The sequence below is a fragment of the Oryzias melastigma genome, linkage group LG19 (genome assembly GCF_002922805.2).
Source record: "Oryzias melastigma strain HK-1 linkage group LG19, ASM292280v2, whole genome shotgun sequence".
Lineage (NCBI taxonomy): Eukaryota > Metazoa > Chordata > Actinopteri > Beloniformes > Adrianichthyidae > Oryzias > Oryzias melastigma.
This window is the reverse complement of record NC_050530.1, coordinates 370939-376938: the sequence shown is the minus strand read 5'-3', so window position 1 is coordinate 376938 and position 6000 is coordinate 370939. Positions and strand designations below refer to the sequence as shown.

The window sequence follows — 6000 nt, the reverse complement described above, 5'->3', positions numbered from 1 at the left end:
ATATATATATATATATATATATATATATATATATATATATATATATATATATATATATATATATATATATATCTGTATATAAATATATATATCACACATGCATATATATGTGATTTCCCTTGGGAATAATTAACTTTCTGTCTGCACTCGTCTGCCACCTACATTGGTAGAGTCTCTGTGCTAACAGTCCGCCAGGGAAAACCTCCTTCAGGACAAACTCCTCCAAACATCCTCCACTGATGCTCCACTGCAAACCTCATCTGTTTTAAAAGCCCCCCCACCCCACCCCCTGAGCAGTGAAAAACAATTCTGAGAATTTCAGAGCGAGCCCCAGTGACCCCCGCGGGGCCTGATGTGGTTCAGCTCTTAGAAACACGGATGAAAGGCGTGTTTGGATGTAAAGGGGGTTGGGAAGTGGAAAGAGGGGGCTGAAGCGTCGGATCTGTCTTCAGTCCGCCAAACGGAGTAAAGACGGCTTTGTCCTGATCCCACATCTGCACAACGCAAACTTCTGGGACCTATTTAGACTTTTTTTAACCCTCAAGATTATCAAACGTGTTTCAATTTGACACAAAAGAAGATAAAACTAAGAAAAAAAGACTTTCTGTATTTATGAAGTTAGATCAGGAATGGCCTCCAAACCCAAACTCCTGGTTTTTGTCGTACATGACAGCCGCAGCAGGAATCTGTGTGATAACTGAGTGGGTGTTTCCCATGTCTGTGGAAGTGTTTGAATCCACACAGACTGGAGGGTTTCCCGCATGAACAGCTGTTTGAGGAGATGAAACGGCCTCCATCTGCTATCTGGAGCCAAAGTTCGCTGCTTTGTTTGGATCCTCTTCATGAACCGATGAAGGAGATTTTCCTGGTCGAATCCAAATTTATTTTTTAATAAACTAAAGAGGATTCAGGTCCTGAAGCTTCAAAGTAAACCCACATTACTACACTACCACCACCATGTTTGACTGTTACTATGATGTTCTTCTCAAAATCTGTCGTATCCTCTGGAGCCTATCCCAGCTACTGTGGGACAAGGGTGAGGGTTGTCCATCTATTACAGGGACACACGTTCACACAATTAGAGCCACCAATCAAACTATGAAAACATGAAAACAAAAATGGCAAGCAAAAAGGGTCAATAATCGCCAGGAAAAGCACTGTAAAAACCATACAGAACACTGTTTTTTACACACGTTTTTAAAGTAGCACGTAAATTACAGAGCCTTATCTTGTCCCAAAACAGGCGTAAAAGCGGCGTTTTGTCATGTACAAACCGCACGTCAAAAGTGGTGTTGTGTCAAAGATGTGCGTTGAAAACGCAGACTTTTTGCTAACTTTTAGCACTAGTATTTTTCTGATTGTAGTTAGTGTTTCTTTGTTGCTCTTCCTCTTCTGTTTTATTCTTTCCAAGTATGTTGTACATTAATAGGCTATAAAAATATCAAAACAGAGTTTCTTTGTCACAGACAATTGGAAATGTCTTTTTGTAGTCACAAATTACAAAACAAGCATGCTGTTGTAACAAACTGTTTATTACTGTTTAGAAATTGTGAAAAATCCATGGATGAACCAATCTTTTCTGATCATCTCAGTCAGCAACAAAAAGAAGACATGGAAAAACAGGAGTGTAATATCGTGGAATCAAACTCATAATTCCTGCACGAAAACGAAACGACAAAGTGTGGCTGTAGTAAATATCAATCCACAGCTATGATCCAAAAATGGCCCAACGGCATTTTCAATGCACGTATTTGACACAACTCAATGTTGCTTTTGATGGTTTGTATGCGATAAAACACCGCTTTCGATGCAGTTTGTAAAAGATAAAACACCGCTTTTGACATTGTTGACATTATGTTTTTTACATGATAAAATGTGCGTCGAAAGCAGCGTTTTTTATGGCCAATAAGCCATTTTTTTTACAGGACTTTTCCTGGTGATTATTGATCCCTTTGACTTGCCATACAGGAGAAGATGCAGACTCCACACAGAAAGAACCCAACCGGGATTCGAACCATGATTTTCTGCTGTAAGAAGAGGGAGCTAACCACTACACCATTATTCAGCTCCAGAGCAAAGTGTGGATTTAGTAAACAAAGGAAATATGATTTGATGTTGAAGAAATTATAATTTATTTTGAATATTTCAAAATATTTTATAATTTTTAAATTATTTTATTTAACTTGATTTTAATTCTGTTAATCTTTCTCCTGATTGATTCCCAAACAAAGGCCAAAACTGGACTTTTATTCTTAGTCCTCATCTCTTTGAAGGAACATACCTACAAGCTAAACCACATGTCCCACAGGTTTCCTAACCCCTGACTCTGCAGAAAACCTTCTTCTTCTGGAGGTTAGGAGATGAAAACCTAAGCCTGAGGTTGTTCCTCCTGCAGAGAACCACCAGCACAAGCGGCGGCAGACTTTAAAAGAGCCGGTGGGCCGCTGCACGCCTTTGATCAGCAGACGCAGAGACAGATGAATGAGAGGAGGCTGACGGACGTGTGCACCAGACACAAATAAAAGACAGATACGCAGAAAAAGCAACGGGCAGAGGGGAGGCAGGGGCTGGAAAAAAGAAAAAAGGTGCCACCGTGGCACAGGAAGTCCAAAAAAGAAAAAAAAGGTGGAGAAATGTGGAAAATAAACGAGGGGGCTGGGAAGCCAAATGTTTAGACACAAAGAGAGGAAACTTTCAGAAAATGTAGATGAAAGCCAGAAGAGGAACGAATCAAAAACCTGTTGAGCTCCGTCGTGTCTCTACTCATGTAAAAACAAGACCCTGATGTGAGGATGAAGTATTCCTGCATGTTTTTGGATGGAAAAGTGACCTAAAAGTAACAAAGTAAAAACTAACAGAAAGAAATCAGGGTTCTGTGATTCCTCACTTAAATAATTTGACGGTAGACTAGAAGCAAAATCAGGGACTCATTATATATTTTGTTTTCCAAAACCCTTCCCTCCCTTTCTGTAAAGTGGGTCAGGGACATCGGTCTGATCAAATTAAAACCTGCAGCTTCGCCCTGTATGGAAATTAACCAAACTCTGCCAACAAAGTTAAATACTTTACAAAGCTGTGAGGTCCAGCCAGTTTTCAAAACGTTCTACTGCGTTTTGTAATGAAAGGTTTAGCTTTTAGGTTAATTTTGATAATTTACTGACGACAAATAGGTGAAACTGTTTGCTGGAATCAAAAGTTTGTATTTGAAATAAACAATTTTGCTCCAAACAGAATCAGCACAATTGAAATAAAAATGTTCCCCAGCTGCTTCATGCTAAGATCCAATGCTGTAAAACCTGAAACCCAACCGTTGCTGCATGTGGTTGCTCTTTGGTCACTTTGTTCCATGGTTAAACAAAACATGCGTCCCCTTTCAAAAATAAATGTACTCATACATCTAAATAATGAGAGAAAAAAACCTTAATTTAAGGCGTACATCCACCAAGTATTCAGGTTCAACCAAGAGAACTGGACCAAGTTAGTGTGACGTCATCCATAGAAAAGGGTTTACTTCTGGCTCCAACCCAATAAAGCCAATTTAGTTGCAGCTGCTTTGGGAAACAGACGCTGCCATGTTGGAGCGAGATGATGTCATCATTTCTATGGTAATCAGGAGTAAGCTTGTTGGAAGGCCACACCCCTACCACTTGACTACACAATATCTGTAATTTATAGATTTTGAACGCTAGATTTGAGGGTCATAAAGCTCCACCTACTCTTATTGAGGAATCTGATTGGTCAGTTTATAACCTAAACAACTGGTAATAAATTAAAAATATTTAAATTGTAATCTCTGCAGATGACACTCTCATTTATATGAGTTTCATCTGCGTAGAGTCATCTGATCCTTCTAAAACTGAAGCCGTTTTGTCCTCTTTTGCTTGTTGTTAATCCAGAATAAAACAGACGTTTAGACTTTCTCCTTCAGAATTTGCAACATCATCACATCGGAAAAGGTTATGAGTTGAGTTGGTATTTACTGTAAATCATTTTCTGGGAGAAACTTGTTAGCTTAAATCTGGTTCCTGTTGCTCCTCTCCAACCAGGTTCCTCAAAAGTTGAATTCACCTGGTTACTCAATCCTGGTTATAAAGAGGTAAATATGTTTATATAATAACAAAAAGAGGATAAATACTTGCATTGCGCTTAACTATCTCGATTGAAGACTCAAAGGACTTTAAAGTCAGTCTTGTTCGGGTTCAGTGTCTTGCCCAAGGACACGTTCACACATGGGTAGGCAGGGCGGCAACTGAACCTGCAATCTTCCAATCAAAGGTTGACCGCTCTACCTCTGGACCACAGCCGGAGGATATCGTTATGAGATTGTCCAAAAAATGATAAGAAACCTAAAAGGATCACTTTCTGCATTTTTAGGTTACTGCATGAATCCAACGACACAGGCTCCCTAAAATGTGAAGTTTTTTTTCCCTGTAATTCATCTTTTTTTCTTCACATTAAGATTCAAACTGGAGGAGGGGTTTAAATCTTCTCTACACAACCGGCGGTTTGTCCCGCGTCACTGGAAGCCAAAGTTTTTAACCTCAGATGAGATGAAGTCTGAAAGCCCTCTTCATCCTCTCCACCCCAGAGTCTGCAGCCTTCCTCCTCCTCCTCCCAGCGAGGCTCGGGGGTGTTGACGTTGGAGCCGTGACAGGTTCTAAATGCGGAGCGGCGGATGATGAAGAGCGGTTCTGGTCGCTGCCAGAACTTGTGTGACTGCTGCGTGGTGAAGGTCGCCACACCGACCTCAGTTGTCTTAGTGTTCCCAGCCCGACTCTGTCCTCAGAACCTCCACAAAAACTCCTCTTCTTCATTCCAGAGTCAACTCAAATGTCCGAAACCGATCTAAAATCTGAGAAAATACCTTTTTCTGAAACATTTTTACACTAGAACTGACCTGAAAAAAAGATGCTCCTCTAGAAAAGTGACAACAGAGCGAAACAAACCATCTGAAAAAGGAATGGGGCTAAAATCTCTTAAACTAAAAAAACACTAACGAAACCAATACAAACGTGTCAGGAATATCCAAAGGAAGTTTTGAAATTATTATGGGATGGCCTCATGACCTACAGGGCAAAATGTGAAATTTGGCAATTTTCATATTTTCCCACAATATGGAAAAAAAACCTTTTGTTCAAGCGAACTTTACTGCTGATTACGTCTGCAACCAGAATTGACGTTTTGTTGACCTTTGACTTCAGGAAGAGGCCGTCAACTCAAATAAATAAAAAAAAAAAACGCTCTTTGGATTTCGATCTGTTGCCTCCTAACTCCTCGAGCATCCTTCAGAAAAAATTGTTGTTTATAAAGTTTGTAGATTTTGAACAATGTTAGCGGAGCGAGCTAACAAAAGTGGCGTTCCCCCGTTGCTTGCTCATTTTTCACCAAAATATTGTGAAAGTTAAACACATGAATCATTCGGTCAAGCTGAATAAAACAATATGACATATGGTGTAAATATATTAGCAATGTGGGCATGAATAGCAAAAAAAAAAAACCTTTGTTGCTAAGGAAATCCAAAAATGTACTTTTGCCGATTCTTCTAAAACATACATAGATCTGTTCATCACCTTCAGGTGGAGAAAAATTCAAATGGTTGCTATGGAGAAAAACCAACAGAAAAGCCGCCATGTTGTAAAGTGTTTTTTTTCATGACTTGAGCTCTGACCAGAAGGAGCGGGGGAAGGGCATGTAGCTGTTGCTCAATCAGTGGGCGGGGATAAAAAGGGCGAATACGTACAACACTGCTTGCAGCTTTCATTTTTTATTAAACTCAAACTGTAACCATGAAGAAAATTTCAGATAGAAATCAACAAATTAAAAAAAAAAAAAAAAACCTGTCATCTAATCGTGAAAATATTCAGTAGGATTCTTCTCCAGTTTGGACTTGGAGGAGGGCTGTGAGTTTCCAGCCTCCCTGGATTTTGTGTGTCAACAGAAAAGCATCTGCCCTTGTTTTTACTGCTCCGCTCTAATTCAGGACAAATGCATGAAACCTCA

The 6000-nt window shown here is 39.7% G+C and overlaps 1 protein-coding gene across 1 annotated transcript in view; it reads right to left on the bottom strand.

Annotated features, from left to right (window-relative positions):
* antxr1c (ANTXR cell adhesion molecule 1c) overlaps window positions 1–6000 on the bottom strand; it is a gene marked incomplete at its 3' end in the record, with an annotated part of 33495 nt that overhangs the window by 12606 nt on the left and 14889 nt on the right.